At 48.6% G+C, this 23,028-nt stretch overlaps 5 long non-coding RNA genes across 6 annotated transcripts; 3 read left to right on the forward strand and 2 right to left on the reverse strand.

Moving 5' to 3' along the window:
• Nucleotides 1–6,951: 6,951 nt before the first annotated feature.
• Nucleotides 6,952–7,545, forward strand: Gm41935. Its single transcript, XR_001779349.1, has 2 exons — nucleotides 6,952–7,034; nucleotides 7,300–7,545. It is a non-coding gene; the product is annotated as a predicted gene, 41935 (long non-coding RNA).
• Nucleotides 7,546–8,035: 490 nt separating this feature from the next.
• Gm33490 lies at nucleotides 8,036–12,041 on the reverse strand. The gene is made up of 2 exons (XR_003947965.1): nucleotides 11,934–12,041; nucleotides 8,036–8,516 (listed from the first exon to the last, which is right to left on the reverse strand). It is a non-coding gene; the product is annotated as a predicted gene, 33490 (long non-coding RNA).
• On the forward strand, nucleotides 11,775–13,701 carry Gm33575. Its single transcript, XR_387314.2, has 2 exons — nucleotides 11,775–12,248; nucleotides 13,125–13,701. It is a non-coding gene; the product is annotated as a predicted gene, 33575 (long non-coding RNA).
• On the reverse strand, nucleotides 12,336–13,392 carry LOC115487115. Of its 2 annotated transcripts, none has more exons than XR_003947963.1 (2): nucleotides 13,330–13,392; nucleotides 12,336–12,532 (listed from the first exon to the last, which is right to left on the reverse strand). It is a non-coding gene; the product is annotated as an uncharacterized LOC115487115 (long non-coding RNA). The 2 variants fall into 2 exon arrangements; XR_003947962.1 differs by having other exon boundaries at nucleotides 13,078–13,385.
• An 8,079-nt stretch (nucleotides 13,702–21,780) lies between the features above and the next one.
• On the forward strand, nucleotides 21,781–22,414 carry Gm46145. The gene is made up of 2 exons (XR_001779350.1): nucleotides 21,781–22,041; nucleotides 22,169–22,414. It is a non-coding gene; the product is annotated as a predicted gene, 46145 (long non-coding RNA).
• The last annotated feature ends 614 nt before the right edge of the window (nucleotides 22,415–23,028 follow it).

Below are 23,028 nucleotides of genomic sequence, written 5' to 3' on the forward strand. Positions count from 1 at the left end.
GGGTCTCACAGTCAGAGAGCCTTGGGAGTAGGGCTGAAACTCCCAATGCAATACAGCAGAGTCCCTGGAGGAACCCAGGGCCCCACCACAAGTGGCAGTGAGGGTTTCTGAATTTCTTTCTGGTCAAGGCTAGTGAAGGCTTGGCATAGACATGGCACACTCACTACTACTCAGGATTGAGTGCCTCTCTGCTTATGTTGAAGACCAGATTTCAGGATGGTGAGCTGGGTGAAATGCTTGCATGGCTGTATAAGACCCACGTCCTTTCACTGTTTCTGTCACCGATGCTGTCTCATTATTATAAGATACTTGCTGGAGAAATGGCTATTGCATCTCTTTCTCAAGCAACAGAAGCAAGGAACACATAAGAGAGCAAATCTTTGCACCCTCTTTGCTGAGACAGAACCCTCAAAAGGACAGACCTAGAAACCTGGCTGGCTTGGGATCCACAGAGACCTTTACTTAGGGACTATGCTGTTTCCATGAAAACAAGAAAAAAATCAGAAAGTAAGAAACAGAATAAGGGCCTGCAAGATGATTTAGTGGGCGGAGGTACTTGCCACCAAGCCTGACAATCTGAGTTCAATGCCCTTAGCCCCACATGGTAGAAGAAATCCAACTCCCAAGAAAGTTGCCCTCTGACTTCCAAACATGCCCCGGCGTTCATGCACCCATGCCTCCACCCACACAAATAAACAACAACAAAATTTTTATTAGAAAAAAACCAATAAGCAGAGCGGACATAAAGTCTGGAAAGGAACCCGAGTTTCGTTCTATGGGTAATGGGAAGGTGTTCAAGACATTGTCAAGGACTTCCATGCTTCGATCCGCCCAATGAGATCACTCTAGCTGCAGGTAGGGAAGGAGGGGAGAGAGGGTGCTGAGCTCTGGACTGTTGAAATAATCTGGTGAGAGACAGGGGGTTCGGCCAGTGCTTCCAAGTGATGAGAAGTAGCTGGATTTGGCCCCTGCTTGGGGGCCGTGCTGATTGATCGCTTGTGGGTATAAAGGAACTCAGAGAAAGCAGGTGGATACTCTGGGCATGGTGGAGCATCAGCATTTGGGAGGGCTGAGGCAGAGAACCTCAAGTTCCAGGTCAGCATAACTGGGTCATGAGACCCTGGCTAAAAGCAAGAAGAAAGAAACCAAACCAAAACAAAACAAAAAAAAGGGCTAGAGGCAGCAAGATACTCCAGTGGGTGAGGGTGCTTGCCAAGCAAGCCTGAAGACCCAAGCGGAAGTCAGAGCCCATGTAAAGGCAGAAAGAGAGCCAACTCCACCAAGTTGTCTTTTGGGTTCTTTGTGGGTGTATTGGCACGTGCACCTCGTGGCACACTAGCTCAGTTGGTAGAACATTTCCTTAACATTTGAGGAGTCCTGGGTTTGATTCCCAACACAGCGTACCTGTATGGAGACCCATACCTGTAATCCCATTACTCAGGGAGATAAAGGCAGGAGGATGACATTCAAGGTCACACTCCAATACATGGGGATGTACAGCCTGGGCTAGTGACCTTGCCTCAAAAGAGGGAAGGGAGGGCACTTGAGAGATCTCAGTGGGCAAAGGTGCTTTGCTATCAGGTCTGATGGTCTGAGTTTGATCCAGAGGTCCCATGTCGTGGGGACAGAGAACTGACAAGTTGTCCTCTGACCTTCACATGCATATCATAGCTCTCTCTCTCTCTCTCTCTCTCTCTCTCTCTCTCTCTCTCTCTCTCTCTTTCTCTCTCTATCTGTGTGTGTGTGTGTGTGTGTGTCTATCTGTCTCTCTGTCTCTATCTCTATCTCTCTCTCTCATACACACACACACACACACACACCACACACACTCTCTCTCAATAAATTTCTTTTTTTTTTTTTTTTTTTTTTTTTTAGTTTTCTAAAATATATTTATTTATTTATTTTTATTAGATATTTTTTTTTTGGAAGATGGTAGTCAATGATTCTTTTATTTTTTTTTCCATTTTTTATTAGGTATTTAACTCATTTACATTTCCAATGCTATACCAAAAGTCCCCCATATCCACCCACCCCCTCAATAAATTTCTTAAATGGAACTTTTTGAGACTGAGTCTCACTACCTAATAAAGCTTACATGGCCTGGAATTCACTTATGTAGAGCAGGCTGGCCTTGAACTCACAGAGATTCTCCAGCTTCTGCCTCCCAAGTGCTGGAATTAATGATGAGTTCCATTATGTCTAGTAAAATATAATTTTTTAAAAAGTCTTTTTTTAAAAAAAAGAGGGGCCAGGCGTGATGGCACACACCTTTAATCCCAGCACTCAGGAGGTAGAGGCAGGTGGATTTCTGAGTTCAAGGCCAGCCTGGTCTACAAAGTGAGTTCCAGGACAGCCAGGGCTATACAGAGAAACCCTGTCTCAAAAAAAAAAAAAAAAAAAAAAAAAGGGAAAGGCAAAGAAAAAAAACCGATAATGGTGCTGAGACCACAGCCAGATGTGATATCTCTGGAAAGCCAGGAAGAGGGGGAATTCAAGTATATTGGCCTGAATTTGGTGGCCCATAAGGCCCAATGCTGGCTGATGAACAGGGAAGCAGTTGTTGAAGTTTGGGATTCAGGGCAAAGGCCTAACAAGTGTGGGAGCTGCCAGCATCTAGAATGGTCCTGAGAGCTAGGGGCAAGATGAGTTCACCAGCATGATGTGTGGATGGACAGAAGATGAGGGCCATGCCTGAGCCCTGAGCACTTAGGCCTGCAGAGGTGGGAGTGCCGAAGAAGGAGGAAGCCAGACCAGGGTGCTGAGAGGAAAAGGGGGGCCAGGATGAAAGCTGGGACAGTGACTGTAACAGAAGCAAAGGCCTTGCCTGAACTGTCAGCAGAGGCTGGTGCTCCTCTTACACATGGGAAATATGGTGGGGGAGCATGTGGGTCAGCCAGGGGGCTCCCAACAGCATCACATCACCTCACAGGGGAGCACAGGGTCAGAGCTAGAGAGGATATGTGGCCAAAGGGCATTCTCCTGTTGTACCTTCAAGTACCCAAGGTCATTCCCCAAAACAGGCTGCTCAGTTCCTGCTCAGGAAATCCTCCCAAGATGGTAAGGAGAGAGTAATAATGTTCTATGGGTTTTGAGCTGGTAGCTCTTGCTCTGGGGTTGAAGAGTCACTGTGGAGCCAAGTGCCTCCCACATGAAGTCCCCATGCCAGAAACACATGACTACATCACCTACTTGCCATACAGGGCTGCTCAGAGTGAAGTAAGTGCAGTCTGTGTCTGAGCACGGCTCTGAACCATGCTCTCTTGAAGGGCATCAGAGTGGGGATTCATGGGCCAGTACCAGATCCCTGAATGTCATCTACACTCTACTGCTTGGGCAAAGTGGCTGTCTCCTCCATAGGCATGAGAGGAGGGAAAGAGGAGAGCCTAGAATCATTAGTCTGTTGGAATTCTCTCAGTACAGTGAAGAGAAGAAGAGTGGGGCCACTTGTTCCTATGGTCATGTTTGCAAAGTTAGATTATTTGTTTGTTTGCTTGCTTGCTTGCTTGTTTATTGCTGTGTGTGTGCACACTTGAGTGCATATGCACTTAGAGGCCAGAAGGGGGCATCAGGGGTCCTCCATCATTATCCCTCTGGGTATTCCTCTTTATGGGGGTGGGGGAGGTCGAGACAGGGTTTCTCTGTATAGCTCTAACTGTCCTGGAACTCACTCTGTAGACCAGGCTGGCCTCGAACTCAGAAATCCGTCTCCCTCCACCTCCCGAGTGCTGGGATTAAAGGTGTGTGCCACCACACCCGGCCCTGGGTATTCCTTTGAGTCAGGATCTTTCCTTGACCCTGGTGTTCAAGTTTTTTCAGGTGGGCTGAAACCTCCCTATTTTCTGTCAAATGGCTTACCAACTTGAAATGTCTAATGAACATTGAAGACTGCATACTTAAATGTCACTAAGAGAGACAATTATCAAAAGGTGATATCAGTCTAGACAGGGATCTAAGCTCCCAGGTGAGGAAACCCCTGGCTTAGAGGGAGCCTTAGGTTTACTCCCACAGAGCTCAGGTCTCAAATACGCAGAAGGACTTCTGTGTGTAGTGACATTGGTATCCAACCTGAGGGATTCCCCAGCTGTCGAAGAGTTGAAAGAGGGCTGCTTGTGTCCCTGGCAAGCCCTTAAAGACCAAGCCATGTATATAATGCTACCTTCCACCCCAGGGCCCAACTGGGGAAGAACACAGGGGCCTTCACCCAAGCTTTCCTAATTGTCCTCTCCCACCTGGAGGTGACATCATCTTCCTGTCAGTGGGCAGGGTGTGCCCTCCCAGCCCCACCTCTCTGCACCCTGCCCTGCCCCTGCCCTCTCTGTTCCTGCTTTGGTTATTCGTGAGTTTAGAGGATGAAAGGGGCCGAGCAGTGACCTCTCATTCAAGAGTTTAATTTGTTGTCATGAGCTAGAGGAAATGCCCCCCATGCCAGCACAGAGCAAAGGGTGTGTACCATGCACCAGCTTCCATGACCAGGGCACAGTGGCACATCTGTGCTAGCTGTGTCATGGCCACTCCCACCACACATATAGAAAGAATAGGGTCATGGGAAACACCTGTACTCATCTGGATGAGGAGTACTCATTTGGAGACCTGTCCGTTGGGGTAGGCATGAGCAAGCCCGCCCCCCACCCCCCATGTGCCTGTCTGCCATGGGTGTATGCATTTCCCCAGCACGTACTTCTTTTAAAGAGAAGGGCTTTATGAAGGTTTGGCCTGCCTTCCATTCTAGGTTCTTACACCCTTACAGACCAAAGGGTGCCTTTACTCACTCAGCACCCACCAGGCCAATACTGAATTTAACCAATAATTTTAGAAAGAAAACTAATAGCTTCTAAAATCTATTGACTGGGGTAAAGGCTAGATAGATGGCTCAGTCGGTAAAGTGTCTGTCTTGTAAGAATGAGGAGTCTGGGTTCAATTCACAGAACCCATGTTTTAAAAGTTGAGTGTGATGTTTGGTGCATGATTGTAATCCTAGCTGGGAAGGCAGAGACAGTCAACTGAAATCTGAGAGCTCTAGCCCAATGAGAGTCTCTGTCTTGAAAAGTAGGTGGAGCTAGCAAGATGGCTCATGCCATGCAAGCCTGAGGACCTAAGTGCGATCTCCGGAACTCATGGAAAAGTGGAAAGAGAAAACTGACTTCCAAAAATTGTCATCTGACTGCCCATGTCACCTTGGCAACACACATACACTCACACATGTTCATATACACACGCATGTCCCCCCATTATTGAGTTTAAAATTTAAAAAGTAAATTATTGTATCCCAAAGAATGACATCCAAGGCTGATCTCTGACCTCCACATGTGCACACACACATACACACACGATCCACCAGCCAGATGAACTCCGTCGGAAGTAATTTTGTTCTCAGGAGGGAAACAGGCAAAATGGCTCATTTCCAACCTCAATGGCTTTGTCCGGGTTTTGCTCAATCTCCTGGCTAAAGGCTAAACCATCTGAACTCTCAACCAAAATAAATACACCTCTGAAGTTGAACAATGTTATTACATCAAGGCTGATGTAATGGTTCCGAACCCTGAGAAAATCGTATTCCTGCATAATGGGCCCCTCTGTTCAGCCAGGGAAGAGGCTGGGCTCCTGGCTGCCTGTCAAAAGGAATTTGGCATTTTCCATCTTTGTTAAGCTCTGTGTGTGTGTGTGTGTGTGTGTGTGTGTGTGTGTGTGTGTGTGTGTGTGTGTGTGTGTGTTTGTGTGTGTGTAAAACCTCCTTAATGATGTTGTAGTCACTGTGGTGTGAAAGTATACAGGGAGATAGTATGTTATAATTCAAGGATCCAGAGCAGGTCCCTAGGCCAACCTGGAGAGTTCTAGAACGACCAGCTCCTTCCCACTTCAGTACCCAAATCTTCTCACCACCAAGTCAGTCAGAGGCTGCTGCTGACTTAAAAAGCCAGGAGCACAAGGGCTCCATGAGTAAAGGGGTTGCCTTGCAAGTATGGGGAGCTGAGTTCAATCCTCCAGCACCAATATAAAAGACACATGTTACATAGCATGTATCTATAATCCCAGAGCTGGCACAGGAGAGCCAGGTAAACCACGAACTTGCTGGTCAGCCGGCCTGGCTGAAACAGGAGACTTGGCTCCAAGAATAAGGTAGAGAGTCACTGGGGGGAGCATCCAACGTCAGTGTCTGACCTTAACACCTGCACACATGCATGCACTCGCGCACACGCGCGCACACTCATACATACATGAGAAATCTGCTGGCCCATGGAATATGAGCCCTCTAAATTCAGGCTCTACAGAGAAGGCAATGATTTGGTTTTGGTTTTGGTTTTAGTTTTGGTTTTGGTTTTGGTTTTGGTTTTGGTTTTGGTTTTGGTTTTGGGGGTTTTTTTTGGTTTGGGGGTTGTTTGGTTGTTTGGTTGGTTTTTGGTTTTTGGTTTTTGTTTTACATATTAATACCAACCGTCAAACATTCATAGAACTGAGTCAGCCTCCACCCAAGCCTCCACCCAAGACCCATGGGCAGGAATAAGCAGTCTGTGTGATACATTAGCACAACATTTTTGTTGAACATTTTCACAGGTGAGGAGAGTCTCTGGAGACTCAGGACCTGACCTAGCAGTCCGCAGAGCCTGCAGGCACAGGCCACAGCTACAGCACAGGAAGGCAAGTACCCACGGAGAGTGACTGGGTCTCTAGGGCTGAGCTAGAGTTTCAATACAAAGACCCACATGTTCAGGGCTTGTTTCCCACTGCTACAGCTTGTGTGTGTGTGTGTGTGTGTGTGTGTGTGTGTGTGTGTGCTTGTACACAGGTGTATGGGTATGTGTGTTCATGTTCACAGAGACTAAAGACGTTAGGTGAGTTCTGCAGGACCCATCCACCTTGTTCATGAGTCAGGGTCTCTCAGTGTCTCAGACTGTGCCAATTAGACTAAGATGGCCAGTGAGTCCTCAGGGACTCTCCTTTGTCCACCTCTGCAGCTCCAGGACACAGGTTCACACCACCACAGCTGGCTTTTACACGGGTGGTTGGCATCTGAGCTCAATTCTTCACTTTACCTGGTGAGCCCCACGTATTAGACTCGGGTGGAACCTTTAGGGAGTGAAGCCCAAAGGGAATTGTGGGAACCTGCCTAATCCTGTGCTCTGTCCCTAGCTGGGCATGTGACTGCTCACTCTGACATGATCGCCCCTCGTAATCACTAAGCTCCCTCACCAAACACTCAATCCAAAGACATAGTCTGACATTGGACTTGAGCCCCCAAAGCTGTAGACTACACATACCTTTCCTCCTTGTAAGTTTGACTTCTCTGATGTTTCTTTACAGCAGCACAGAACCGTAATGTAGCAAGCTAAAGCAAAAAGCCGAAGGATGAGTGGCTTTACCCACAGAGGGTCACTGTCCGACCATTGGAGGCCTGGAATTCCAAGACCAAGGTGTCAGCAGAATCTGTTTCTCCTGGGACCACTCTGCTTGGCTGCCTTTCCCATATGTGTGTGTCTTGACCTCCCCTTTTAAGGACACCGGTCATAGTGAATCATGGCCCGCCCAAATAAACTCCTGTTACCTTGATCATTTTTCTTTCTGTGTGTGTGGAGTGTGTGGGCATGTGCCCATGTGTTCATATGTATGCAGGTGTATGTGCACATGTATGTGTGTGGAGGCCTGAGGCTGGTTTCAGGTGTCTCCCTTGTGAACATCCTGCTCACCGATTCAGGTGGTTGAGCTAGCCAGCTCTCCCTGGGATCCTGTCTGCTTCTCCAGGGTTCCATCATGCCATTGGGCTTTCATGAGCACACTGGAGCCTGGAGCACATCTCAGTGCTGTGGCACGATGCTTACACTGAGCCATTTCCCCAGTCCCCCTCTTTGCTCATCTTTAATCTTTTCAAAAATTTATTTGTAATTATGGGGGGGGGTGGAGTAATGTGCGCCCGTGTGCAGGTGCTTTCAGAGTACAGAGGTGTCGGACCCCAGCTGTGTGAGCTGCCTGACCTGGGGACTGGCAACCGAGCTTGTGTCCTCTGTAACAGCAGTATGTACCCTACTGAGCCACATGTTTCTTTCTGGGATTATATTTTTATCTTTTTATTTGTGGGTTGGGGTTGGGAGTTCAAGGTTCACATGTCGTGGAATTCAAGGACAGCTTGTAATAACCAGTTCTCTCCTGCCACCGTGTAAGTCCGAGGGATTGAACTCAGGTCCTCAGGCTTGGCTACAGATGACTTTCCCCACGATGTCATGTGACCTGTCCTTGCCCGTCTTTTCAAAGCACCATCTCCAAAGGCATTCAGGTTCTGATGTAGCGGGCTTAGGGCTTGAAAGCATGAATTTGAGGCACTAAAACAAAGATGCCAGCATGGTAAAAACAGTGACGCTAGGTGAAGTGTCCAGCGGCTGTCCCAGGGCTCCTGGAGATCAGGGTGGCAAGGAAGGAGACTTGGCTCTCAGAAACTCCCACAGAAGTTTGAGAAGTTCCCGGTTCTACTGCGTGAAGGGACATCAGTGAAAGGAACATATCTTCCCAACAGTGTGTCAGCTTCTCTGGAAATGTAAAGAACATGCTAGAGAGATTTTGGAAATACAGTAGCCCTCTTCAAATCCACCACTCCCTGTATGGTTTTTCTCTCCCACATCCAACAATAAGAGTGAGCATAGTAAGCCAGGCGTGGTGGCACATACCTTTAATCCCAGCACTCAGGAGGCAGAGGCAGGAGGATCTCTGAGTTCGAAGCCAGCCTGTCTACAGAGTGAGTTCCAAAGCAGACAGACAGGGATACAGAGAGAAACCCTGCCTCAAACAAGCAAACAAACAACCAACCAACAGCGTGAGCATGACACAGTAGGATAGATTGAAAGAGGAGAGAGAAGTCACATCTGTATAACTTCTTTGTTCAGCTGCTCTCTAGCCCAGGCTAGTCTCTAACCTGATTTGTAGCAGAGGGTGAGAACCTTGAACATCTAATCCTACTTCCACTATCTCCTGAACGCTGGGATTATAGATCGGCAACTGGAGATCAGTCTAGAGTTCCAGGCACGATAGGTAAGGGTGCTACCAACTGAGCTACAACCCCAATCCCTTCATAGAACTTTCCATTACAGTATAAATTGTAACTAGTATCTTTTACTATTAATTATAGGTGTTAATAGCCTTAAATTTTTTTATTATGTATAATTATTGGGGGAGGGGATATGTACATACCACAGCATGTGTGTGATGGTCAGAAGACAACTTTCTGGAATAGGTGAGCTCTGGTGGCAGGCTCCATATGCTAGAGCCTACCATTTGAGTCCTGAGAACCAAATTCAGGTTGTCAGCCTTGGTAGTGTATGCTTTTACTGGTCGACCCATCTCACAGGTCCAGCTGTTAATCTCTTATTATGTCTCATCCTGATAAGTAGATTTTATCATCGACTTGTGAAGAAGAAAGTTTGATCTCATAGGGTCAGACTATCCATAAAATTGGGCAGCCACTGGGAATCTTCCATGTCTTCCGTGGAAAGGGGGACGACATGAAATCCCCTGTCTGGATACCACAGATGTCACAGGCCCCTCTGGTGCCCTGCAGTCTGGAAGAAATGGCAAAGGAACTGGACATTCTCCTGTCTCATCACTGGATCCTTGTAAAGGACCAGAGTTCAGTTCCCAGCACACCACACCTCCAGTCAGGTGGCTCTGCCTGCCCTCTTCTGGCCTCCGTGGGCACCAGAACTCACGGGTGAATACCTACACAGAGGCACACAATGACTGACACAGTAAGTCTTTAGCAAGAGAGACAGTCTGCTGATAAGAAAAGTAACTGCTCTTTCCAGGAGTCTGTCTGGCTCCTCTATTCTTCCTTGGTTACTCCTGGCCTATCACTCAGGAGGCAGAAGCAGGTTCATCAAAGCCGCATCCTGTGACAGGCTTGTTAAGTGCTAGAACAAGTTACCTGGAGAAGAGACCTCAATCTGGCTGAGGTGTGGCCTCGCCTCCAGGCAGGAAGGAGAAATAGATGGCCTCTTTGAGACTCTGCCTTCCCTGGGATTTCAGGCAGACATTAACATCTGGAGAGTGACAGTATCTGAGAGATCCCTGTGGCCTGAAGCCAGCACTAACAGGGTGGCCCAGTCTGGGCAAACTACCTGGAGCTAGGGAACTGGTAGACTTGTTGATAGGTGTGGTGTCCGCAGGATTTCCCATCTGACAGAGCAGGAAGTGTAGATGAGAGTTTTGGTTGTTAAGGAGACAGTGGCCAAAGCTTGAGGCCATGGTATATGTGTGCCTCACACGGAGGCACACAGAAGGCCCTATGTAATGGTGCCTGGGAGGACCTGCCTGGGAGGTCTCTCCTCCAGCTCCCAAAAGTCCTAGCTGATAAGAGCTCCAGACTCCAACCAAGAGTTGTGCATATTTTAGCATCTAGCTTTGCCTTCTTGTGTGTTCTTAGGAACAAGGGCCCAGGCATGAGAGAAAAGTAAGACTGAAAGATGGCTAAGAACACAAGCCAATGGCCCCAAACCCAGAGGCTGTGCACCAGGCTGCCGCAGCCCTGCACAGGGGACATTACATGCCATCAGTCAGCTTCCCAGACGAACCACCGCTCCACCTGAACATTCAACATCTAAGTCGAGGGCCCTTGAGGCTGAGGGCCAGGGTCACGCTCTTCTGCATGTCTGTTTGGCATAGTGCAGAGCTCAGACAACTTCTAGAATCAGTCCTCTCTTCCCACCAGCCTCTCTACCCATTGAACTGTCTCACAGTGCTGTTTCTTGTTTATTTTGGATTGGCTTTTTGAGATAATATCCCATTCTGTAGTCCAGGCTGGCCTGGAGCTCAGAGCAATTCTGCTTTGGCTTCGCAAGTGCTAGGGTTACAGACCTGAGCCACTGATTCTTTTATCTCTACTCTCTCCTCCCCTTCCTTCTCCTCTTCCCCTCTCAGAGCTCTTTCTATCCCTTTAAGACAGAGCATCTTGAATTCACTGTGTAGCTGAGGATGACCTTGAACTCCCGGCCTTCCTGCCTCTGCCTCCTGAGTGCGGGAACTCCAGGCATGCCCCAACCACCACGCCTGGATTTATACAGTGCTGGGCATCGATCTCAGAGCCTGTACAAGCCAGGTAAACACTCCACCCATTGAGCCCCACCCCCAGCTTCCCTCTTCATTTATTTAGTTAGGATAGTTGCAGCCGGTTATGGTGGCGCACGCCGGTAGGATTTGCTAAAGGAGGCAGAGGCAGGAGGATCACAAGTTAGGATAGTTGCCCCAAAAAAGTGGCATTTAAACTATTTGAATTTTCTGTAAGAACTACCCAATTAAAGCCAACTACAAATGCTCTCATTACCCTGGACATCTACACCTTAAAGATGGCTACTTTTTGGCTTTTTCATACAATGGCCAAGTATTAAAATTTCAGACAGATTGGGGATCGCAGAGGCCTTGGGATCCACCTAACGAAAGTCTCAGCCCAGGAAGCACATGTCCCAGTCCCCTGACCCACCACAAGTTGACTAACTGCCTCTCAGCTGCGCCTGCTTAGCCAGCCCAGCCTCTCATTTTATCTCTACCTGTTCAAATCTTCAACTGCTACCCACGCCCCTCAAACACGGCCTTCTGTCCATCTCTTTGCCTGGCTCTTCTTCCCTGAGGCCATGTTTGATATAGTCCCACTCCCGTTCAGTGTCCCGTCTTCAGCAATGGTTCCTGTTTTGTGGAGAGGGCGGGGCGTGTGTGCGTGCGTGCATAAGCGCCGGGCGCCAGAGAGCAGGCTGTCCAGTGCTGTTCCTCACATACCCTCTACTTCTCTTCCCCACGCCCCCAAGACAAGGTCTCTCGCTGGCCTGAATTTACCAGAGAGCTAATATGCAGCCACCGGATCCACTTTCTGGGATCCTTCTAGGAATCAGATTCTGATGCCTGCAAAGCAAGCACTTCAATGGCTGACCATCTCCCCAGCCCACTCAGTCTCCGTTCTCTACCTGCTCTTCCATTCTTCTCAGGTGGACTTGCCCTCATCACCCTCCAGCCTGAGGAAGATATGAGCCTTCCTCATATCTTCTATGCTTCTCTGTGTCAGCACCGCCCTCCACTGGCCGGGTCCCATTAACAGGATCTTGCTGGACGCTTCCCACCATGCTTTGCGTACTCAGGCCTGCCTCAGGAAGGATCTGGGCTATCCGTAAAACAGCAGGAAACATTCTTCTCACTGTCACCCCACTTTATCCAAACCATAAAGGGGGTGCCCAGGCAGAGTCTTCAGACCGATGCTCTCAAGGCACCTCTGCCTCCAGCAGGTAAGAACGAACTCCTCAGGAGCACTCACTTACCTTCTTTTTAATTTTTTTTTTTTTGTCGCTGCGATGAAATACCCAGACAAAAAGCAATGTAGAGGTGGAGGGTTTATTTCAGCTCCCAATTCCAGTTTATAGTCGATCTTTGTACAGAAGTCAGGGCAGGATCTTCCAACAGCTGGCCACATCACAGTGTCGAGAGCAGAGGCAAATGACTGTGCACACTCACATGCATGCTGGCTTATACTTCGCTCAGTTTCTCAACTCTCATTACAGTCTAGGAACCCCTGCAAAGAGAATCGTGTTGCTAGTGTTATGTAACCTAATACAATCTAAAAGCATTTGGGAGGAGGAACCTCGGTTGAGAAAATTCACAGATTGGCCTGTGGGCAAGCCTGTAGTGTATTTTTTTAATTGATGGTTGAGGTAGGAAAACCCAGCTCACTGTGGGCAGTGCCATTCCTGGGCAGGGGGTTCTGGGGTGTATAAACACAAGCCACAGAGAGCAAAAGGGGATCAGTGCCCCTCAATGGCTTCTTCATCAGTTCCTGCCTTCAGGTTCCTACCTTGGGACCCTACCCTGGATTCCTTTCATCCTCGACTACAACCATAAGCTGAAATAAACCCCCTCCACACCAGATTGCTTTGGGTCATGGTGTTTATAACAGCATTGGGAACCCTAAGACAGGAATGGTGCCACCCACACTGGGTGGGGACTTCCCACATTAAGACAATCCCCTGCAAACATGGCCACATGTTCAACCCAATGTAGACGATTCTTCATTTTTCCCAGATGAGTCTAGGCCACATCAAGTTGACAGTTAAAACTAACCATTGTACCTCCTTGACTACCGTCTGTTTCCTTTCATTCTGGGGAAGTGAGTATCCAGTTGCAGACCTGAAGGCCAGAGGCACCCTAGGATATGGTGACAGAGTGGATGTGCATCCTCATGTGGAAGAAAGTTCTTGTTCTATACAGCTCCCAAGTCCTCCAACCCTACCCCACGGAAACCTGTTCCTTCAGGAAACCCACACACAGTAGGCCAGCAACAGGAGTCTCCATGACTACTCCAACCTAACCCACCTCATTTCCTCACATGAAAACGAAAGGCAGGGCTGAGAGCCCTGATCTGCGGAGGCTTGTGTTCAGGCTCGTCCGGATGGAATATTAACCACACCCACTAGCACAATATACCAGCTTTAAAGTGTTTTCCGAAAGAATTCACGTAAAAGAAAAAAATGACAGTGTACATCTCCTCCTCGGTGCGTCTGTAATGTTCCAGAACCTACAGAGAACAATGAGACAAGAGGCCACCTCATAGACAAGCTTGGCCGGCTCTCAACACTGTGACCCACAACCTTAGCGGGAAGTGTGGCCTGGCATGAACTTAGCCACGAGTGGCTCTGAGCTTCCAGAAGTTGTTAAGGTCTGTTATTAAACTAGGTGTGGACAGCCTTACGTCGTACTGAGTGACTTCGTCTCTGATACTGTCTGTGATTCTCTTTGTAGCTTTCTTGCCTCTTTCCTCAAGGGGCTGGAATGGAAGTTGGAGAGATTGCTCAGTGGTTAGTACCTGCTGTTCTTGCAGAGAATTAAAGTTCAGTTCTCAGCACCCATGCAGGGCGGCTCCAACTCAGCGCCACCTGCAGCTTCAGCTCCAGGGTTCTGACACCCTGTCTGGTCTCTGCAGGCCCCCATGTAAGTGTGCACATAAACACACATGGACACAACATATACACATAATAATAAAAGAGGGAGGGAGGGAGGGAGGGAGAGAGAGAGAGAGAGAGAGAGAGAGAGAGAGAGAGAGAGAGAGAAGCTGATATGGGGCTCTATGTGGAACCAGCAAGACCTTCAAAAAAAGAAGCCAAATTAAGGAGCATAAAGTTGTGGTTGTTTCCTATATTCAGTACAGGAATGAGGGGGAGGTGAACGTTGCTGGGCTCTGCCCAGAAGAAAGGTGGGAGACATCCCTGGGCTACTGGACACCAGCCCTGTGCTATGGAGTGTCACGTACCTCCTTCATTTGGTATTCACAGCCCTGTTAAAGTAGGTGTTATCACATTTTACATGTTCAGCCCGAGCCTCAGAAAGATTAAATCGTTGCCAACATAAACAGTTCCTGGGTGGCAGGGCCAGGACAGAAATCCAGATCTGCCCCAGCCCACGCTCTTCCCATCTGGGTGCTATGTCCAGGCACGCGACATGTCCACCTACCCACACTCCCGGCCTGGGTCAGCCAGCTCCCACTAAGGGAGGGCAGGAAAGAGAGGTGGGATGGAATGGGGGTGTGGAATAAGGAGGTGGTAGATTGGTCCCATTTAAGCCTAATAAAGCAGAGACAATGGGTGCTTGAAGCTCAGGAGAGACTCCCTACACACAGGAGGGACTTGGCATACCTGGTGAGACAACAGGGCTGACAGGTGCCAAGTGACACTTGTCATTCCAACACCCCAGCAACTAGCAAGATGGGGAGGGCAGGAATAGAAGGAACAGACATAAGGGGCGAGGGAGAGAGAAATGTCCTTATCACGAATGAAAGTAGAAGACACAACCGTGGACTGAGAAAAGAGGAACCTTGACAGAGGAGGCCTGAGGCAGGGATATCTTTCTCATCTTCCCAACCCGGAGCCAGCTGGGTGGGAAAGGGAAGAGTCACCAGAAAGCCAGGAAATCACTAACGAGGGCCAGCCCCATCCAAAGGGAGGGCCAGGCAGAAGGTGCCTGCTGCCAGACAGAGGCTGAGGCGTGGGAACTGCAAAGACACTCTTGAATGGAACCACTGAGGTGGCTCCTGTACAGGTCATGAACTGCAGGCAGTGGGAAGCAAGCCGATTGCAATCTTGAAGGGAGGGAGGGGAAGACTAGGAAGCTTCAAGGGCGCGGTGGCGCAGGCCTATAATCCCAGCACTTGGGAAGCAGAGGCAGAAAGAACACCTATGAGTTCCAGGCCAGCCTGGTCTACGTAGCGAGTTTCAAGCCAGCCCAGGATAGATAGACTGTCTCAAGAAAATATAACAAGGCAAACAGTGTATTTGTGTGTCTGTCTGTGTGTGTATGTATACACAAACATAATATACATACATACATATGTATATATATATATATATATATATATATATATATATATATATATACACATTTGTGTGTGGGGTGTTTGGGTGTGTGTGTGTGTGTGTAAAGCAATGTTAGGGAAGTTTTGTTTCTTTTAAGGAAGTATTTGCGTTTGTATTTATGTGTCTGGGTCTGTGCCACTTGTGAGCTGGTACCCGGAGAAGTCAGAGAGAGTATTGGATCCCCTAAAGCTGAAGTTAAAGAGCTGCGAGCTCTCCTTATGGGACTGGGAACCAAATCCTGACCCCTGCAAGAGCAGCGAGTGCTCTTCTCCTCTGAGTCTAGTGAGTTTGTTTGTTTGTTATTTTGTTAAGGCAGAGACGCTGGGCTGGGGTGAGAGTTCATTCGGTAAGATGCAATGCCTTTGCAAGCTTGAAGACCTGCCTTCTCCAGACCCATTTAAAGACAAAAACAAAAGCTGCCCCTGATTGTTCCCATTTATAATCCTGGCACGGAGTGCAGAGACTGGGTCCCTAGGACTCGCTTGCCAGCAAGGCTAGCTTACTCCTCCAGTCCCAGGCCAGTGAGAGTTGTCTCAAAGGGAACGGCAGCACCTGAAGAGCACCTGATGTTGTTTCCTGGTCTCTACATGCACACATGTGCAAGCACACTCACATACATAGGTATACAAATGCACACTCACACGTACACACACACACAAAGAGAGAGGCGGTTGGAATATGTATGGAAGCAAGAAAGGAACCAGGGAAACTGGAAGACTTAAACTGTCTGAGTGATGGAGTACTTTGGAGGTAGAGACAGGGGCACCTAAAAGTGGGTGGAGCCAGAGCTTACAGAACAGAAGATTAAAGGAAAAGATGCTTTATTCTCTAACTCAGGGTAGGATGTTGAGAGGAGGGAGCTGGAAGCTGAGAAGAGCTAAGGGAAAGAGCCTAAAACCCAAACTGAAGACTCTGAGCAGCCCTGGAAAAGAGACAGGGCCCCGTGGAAATCCAGGCAAAGAGCAGGCCTGGGACTGTCTAATCAGTGTGTATCTGTTAGTGTTTGCTGCTGAACAAACAGGCCCCACAGGTACTTCACCTAAAGACATGCTTTTCCTTTCTTCTTTCTCTTTGTCCTTCCTTCTTTTAACCCCTCTCTCTTGCTTTCTTCTTTTTTCCTTTTGAAACAGGGTCTTCCTAGTAACCTGAGCTGGCTTGAAACTCACTCTGAAGCCCAGGCTGACTTTGAGCTTGTACAAGATCGCCAGCCTTGTCCTCCTGAGTGCTAGGATTATAGACATGAACACCTAGCTTGAGAGCTTAAAAAAAAATTGACAAGTTTTGTGCAGCCTAAATGTTGATCTTAACTGAGGATAGCCTTGAACTTCTGATCTTTCTGCCTAGCACTGGATTTTAGGTCACCCCTGCACCTGGTTTATTGGATAGTGAGGGTCAAACTCAGGGCCTCGTCCACAACAGACAAGCACTCCAGCAACGGAGCTACAGCCACAGCCCTTGAGAACTTATTTTTAGTTTTTTAAAAAGTGCAATGCTGGGGCTGGAGAAATGGCTCAGAGGTTGAGAGCACTGACTGCTCTTCCAGAGGTCCTGAGTTCAATTCCCAGCAACCACATGGTGGCTCACAACCATCTGTAATGAGATCTGGTACCCTCTTCTGACATGCAGACATATATGCAAGCAGAAAACTCTGTGTATAATAAATAAATAAATAAATAAATAAATAAATAAATAAATAAATGCAATGGCAGTGTTGAGAGGGGGCAAAAGCCTTCCCCAGTCACCAAGGCCCCAGCCTCCTTCCTGTGACATCCACCACTGCCACCCCACCCACCAAGATAGGAGCAATGGGGAGTCATGGTGGAAACTCTCTGGGCAGACCCAGTAGCTGCTCACTCTTCCACCCACCTGCCTGTCTCAGAACCACACCCAGTGGGAAGCCAGCAATAGTAGCAGTAGTCTTGTTGGATGCTTGGGAGGAAGAAAGAAAAGATTTTGATGGAGAAACAGAAAAGGTATTTCCAGGCATTAGAATGTGGCTCAGTAGGTAGAGATAGAAAGTTCTGGGTTCTGTCCCTCAGCATCGTGTGACACTAAATGAAGCAGTACTGGCCTTTAACTTCAGAGGTCAGGATGAGGATGAGGAGTTCAAGGTCATTCTTAACTCTGTAGCACGTTCAAGGGCAGCCAAAGCTACGTGAGACTGTCTCAGACTGAGTAGGGGGAAAGGATAACAGTTCGGTACATGCTATTAAACTTCATCGTCTGAAATCAACCCCTGGAACCCAAATGGAGGAAACCGAGAATCGACTCCCCAGAGGCGTCCTCTGGTTTCCACGTGCATACATGCTGCACTCGGGGAAATTTGTCAAAGTGCAAGGTTGGGGTTGGAAAATGGTCATCAGCAAAGTGTCAGCCATACCAACATGAGGACCCCACCACCACCGGCATCCTCCTAAAAAGCCAGGCATGGGCAAATCACATCTGCAGTCCTCTCTAGAGATCACGTGCTGATGGGAGGGGCAGACAGATGGATCCCCAGCCAGACATGCCAAAGCAGTGAGCTCCAGGTTCAGTGAGAGACCCTGTCTCTAAACAAACAAACAAACAAACAAACAAACAAACAAATAAATAAATAAATAAATAAATAAATAAATAAATAAATAAATAAATAAAAAAGGGTGAAGAGAATCTGCAGAGGTGGCTCAGCTGTTAAGAGGACTTGCTGTTCTTTCAAAAGGCCTGGGGTCAGTTCTCAGTATTCACAGGGTGGCTCATAACCATCCGAAATCCCAGCTCCAGGGGATCTGACACCCTCACTGGCCTCCCTGGACCCCAGTCATGCGTGGATACACATACACACATTAAAGCAAAACATCCATACACATAAAATCAAGTAAAATTTAAAAAATAATAATGATGTAGAGAAAGCCAAGGTATGGGCACACACCCTAATGCCAGCACTCAGGAGGCAGAGACAGGCAGATCTCTGAGTTAGAGACCAACCTGATCTACAGAGTGCATTCCAGGACAGCCAGGGCCTCACAGAGAAACCTTGTCTCAGAAAACCAAAAGGAAATAAAATAAAATAATAAAGTGGGGGTAGACAGAATAGAGTACAGGATGCCAACTTCCGATCACTACACACAGTTTGAACACATGCCCCCTCACTCACACACACACACACACACACACACACACACACACACACACACAAAGTTGACAGCCACACTTTGTACATAGACAGCTGGAGGCCAGCCTGGGTTACATGAGGCCTTATCTCAAAAAATTAAATTAAATTAAAAGAGTAAGAGGAATCCGATCCTCGGGCCGGTTGGAGATGCTTGCTGTCCCATTCTCTAACTCACTGTGAGAATTCCCAAGTCTGCTTGGCCCTGAGGGCTGACCCACTGCTCGTTTCCTTCCCCTGTTTTGTTCTGAGCACCTGTTGAAATCATCATCCTCCTAGAGAGCTAAAGCAACAGGGGGCTGATAGACCAGAGGACGTAGTAGAAATGGATCCACCAGTATGTGTGCTCTGCCCATCTTGCAAAATCTGTAACTATGGTGAGGGAGGGGTGGGCAAGAGGAAGAAAACAATCCAGCCCTCGGGGCATCTGGAAATGAATGCTAGACTGTGTTGAGGTTGCTCAACAGTAACCTGCCTTCCCAGGGGCTGTGCCAGGCCTGCTGAGGGCTCATTTCATCCCTACTTGAAGGCGCATGGGCAGCTGCTTCACTGTTACAAGTGGCCTTAAGCGCCAATGCTCGGGAGGTGCCAGGGCAGGAGGAGGGCATCTCTTCCAAGCGAGTGAGAGTGGCAGGCAAGTGTGTACCTGCACAGGTGAGTTTACAGGCTGAAGGGAGGCCTCTGTCTCCAACATATGTGGTCAGGCTTGAGAATAGACATTCATTCTCTATTTAGCCCAAAGCCTAACCCTGCTCCTTGGGTTACTTAACTCAACAGCTACTGCTGGGCGAGGTACGGTGGGTTCTAGCCCAGGGCCCTTTAAGTGTAGAAACCCTGGGATAGAGCAGGCGAGACCCCAGTGCCACCCTCCACCACACGCACAAAACCAGGTGTCCATCTGATACTGGCCTGTAAAGTTCACCCCAAAACATCCACCGCCCACCATTCCAGTTCCCTCAGCCCACGCAAAAGCTGGCAGAGGAAGATGTGAGGAGGCTGGGTGAGAGCTGCCGAGTCAGGCAGCGTGGCTCTTGGCAGACCTAGGGGATCTAATGAGGCAGTAAATGGGAGAGTGGAGGTGTGCAGGAAACGGCTTTGAACTCCTCAGACCCACTCAGAAGCAATCCCACAGGGCTGAATGCTCCTTCAGCGTGCTCGGAAGGAGCTATCTGAACGCTTCCTTCCAGCCCTGCTGCCTGCACCACCGCCAAACTTTGATGAATATTCATGGAGAACAGAAGGGAAGGGACACAAGTCTAGCTCTGCAGAAGCAGTCCCACACCCAACACTGACATAGACCCCAGCCTCATTTCACCCGGTACAGCCTCAGGCACTCTGAGTGATTTCACTGTGGCTGTTTCTTTGTTCATTAATGGAAAACACTGAGTTGGGCTGGCCCAAGGAGAAGGTCTAAAGCCCTGCTGAGGTGACAGCTCGGGGGAAGTACCTGTCCTGGTCTGGCAGGGTGGCTCGAGGGGTAAAGATGCTTGCTGCCAAGCCCAATGGCCTGAGTTCATTTCCCAGAACATACATGGTAGAAGGAAAGAACCAACTCTCACAAGCTGTCTTTTGATGTCCACTATGCCCACCATGGCATGTGTGTGCCCAACAGGCGAGCATGCTTGTGTGCTCACGTGCACACACACAAAGAGAAAAGGAAGGAAGGAAGGAAGGAAGGAAGGGAGGGAGGGAGGGAGGGAGGGAGGGAGGGAGGGAGGGAGGGAGGAAGGAAGGAAGAAAGAGGAAAGAGAGAGAATAAGAAAATTTAATTTTTAAAGTTTTCTGGGTCTGTTTTTCTTTAAGGAGAGGCTGGAGAGACGGTTCAGTGTTTGAGAGCACTTGCTGCTCTTCTGGAGGACCCAAGTTCAGTTCTCAGTGCCCATATGTAAGGCAACTCACAAGAGCCTTCAATTTCAGCTTCAGAGGACCCAGTACCCTTTCTGGCATCCCCACACACCGGTACACACATGCACAAATTCACACAGAGATAAATGCGTACACAATTATAAAATAAAAATTTGAAGAATTAAAAATAGATCACATGTGTATCACATACCAGGCAAGGCTCCTTACCCAGAACGGTGGGAAGTCTAAGCTGGTGAGTTGAGTTTTGTGCCTGGTTCGTGTGTGTTGGGGGGGGGGGGGTTGTATGTGTCCATGTCCATCTGAGTGTGCACATGGGTATACTTGCATGTACTGGCCAGAGGTTTATATCTGGTATCTTTATCATTCACACTGGGTTTTTTTGTTTGTTTGTTTTTGTTTTTGTTTTTGTTTTTTTTGAGACAGGATCTCTCACTGAACCTGGAACTGTCATTAATTCAATCCATTCATTCATTCATTCATTCATTCATTCATTCATTAGGCTGTGTGGCTAGCGAGCCCAGAGAGCCTCCCTATCTCTAGTCCTCCAATACCAAGATTATAGGTGTGTGCTATCACGCCCCACTTTTACACAGGTGCTGGGGCGTCTGAAGCAGTCCTCATGCTCGCACAGCCAGCACCTTACCCATGGGGCTTCACCCCAACCCCAAGCCACTTTTCTCTCGCTGTCTGATCCTCCTACTGTGTGACCTACTATGAGCTAATCTCTCATGCTCTCTATCCCCAGTACTCCGACACCTGCCAAAGGAGCAGAAGACAGTTAAGCATGGCAGTTGCCATCTGAAGGGCTCCAAAGGACTCAGAAGTCTGTGCCAAAGCACCAAGCTCCATGGCTATGTGGCTGGGGAACAGTGGCTGGGCTCTGGTCTGGAAGGGTCCTCCAAAGTAAAGGTTTGGCCTTAGTCTGGCCCCCTATTCCCTACAAAACAGCTAATCCTGGAGATGGAGGGAGGAATGCCTAGTGAGTAGGAACATTCGCTTCAAAACCACAAGAACCAGAGTTCAAATCTCAGCCCCTAGAGAAAAAGCAGAGCACGGCAGCCCATGTGTACACCTGCAACCCCATTTTTACAGGGGTATGCCAGCCTAACTCCAGGGTCTAGGAGATATCCTGTCTCAAAGGAATGAGGCAGGGTGTGATAGATATCCAGTACCCTCCCCTGGTCTCCACATCTGCACACTGACACAATCACACACACACACACACACACACACACACACACACACACACACACACACACACACACGTATATACCACACACACACACTCACATACACATACCAAAAAAAAAAAAAAAAAAACCCCAGCACACCCATACCTGCTTGTGTCCCTCCCCCAAACTTGCATCACAAACAAGCCCATCAATAGGCCTTTGTTTCAAGGTTCTGTTTCTACACACCCTTCCCATGTGTTTGAGAACCGTTTCCCATCTCCTCTGTCTTCTCAGCTGCTTTGAGCACAATAATAAGAAGCCTCAGGCTAGGGTGGAGGGCGTGTGCCAAGAACAGGGCTTGGCATGAGGCCCATGGCTTCTGAGGCTGCCCAGTCAGTGAAGTTAGAGGAATAGCAGGGAGCGAGGCCTATGTCTTCTGATCCCCTCAACCCAGCTCCTGAGCTGCTCAGGAGTCCCACGAAACCCTGAACAGGTGCTCACACCTAGTCACCAAACCTCCATAACTACCTATCCCTGTCTCTCACCCAATATAAGGTATCTGCCCCCACCACACCCCGTGGGAGGGTCGCCTGCTCACAGTTGCTTTTTCTGTTCCCCAGGAAGTCTGCACCCCCATGCAGAATGCATTGCCAGAGCTGTTGGAGTCAGAGCCTGGGTTTCTGCAGCCTTAACAAGCCAAGTTTGGTCTTCCGTCTTCAGTAAGACCAACTGAAGAGTCAAGCAATAGTGGAAAGCAGAGACAGGAGGTTCGGTTTATTCTCTGTGGGAAGAGGACGGAGGTCCAGCAATCCTCCAAGTTACTTCAGGGTCCTTTCAGTGTAAATAAAGAGCAAGAGGTGTACATAGCTTAGCAGGCCTGGTCAAGGTGTGGTCCCACCCATCACTGACCCATCACTGTCCAGACTCCACTCTGTCCATCAAGACCATCGGGTGAACTGTCAGAACCCTGTGAGCTAAGTTTCTTCTCTGGTTGGTACCAGGACACCAGCCTTTTTCTTCTCCCAGCCTGAGACTCCTGGGGAATTCTAATCTCCCCAGGTCCGCTGTCTCGATAGTCTTAGAGCCAAAGCATGAGAGCTTCTCAGAATATCTTGGCTTCTGCCAATAGCAAATGTGCTGCAAGGGTGAGCCACATCAGGGCATCTGTAAGAAGGGGGCCTGGGCTCCACCCTTGCCTTCAGCAAACCACTTATTATATAGCTTGCATTTCTCACTGTCTACTAGCACAAAGAATACAAGAAAGAGATGCACTGCTGTTGCTCCCGACACCAAGAGGATATTTAGTAAGTGGTCCCATTTATACCTGTGATGAAATGCTATCTGTTTTTCCAAGGGTCATCACAGGTCAGCTTCGACCCCACAGAGGAAGCAGAAGAAATGTTGTCTCCCTTGTCAGGGTACGTGGGGAAGATGGGGCAAGTAATGGGACAAGGAAGGACCCTTCCCTCAGTGGCCACCA

Source organism: Mus musculus, chromosome 1 (genome assembly GCF_000001635.26).
Source record: "Mus musculus strain C57BL/6J chromosome 1, GRCm38.p6 C57BL/6J".
Classification (NCBI taxonomy): Eukaryota; Metazoa; Chordata; class Mammalia; order Rodentia; family Muridae; genus Mus; species Mus musculus.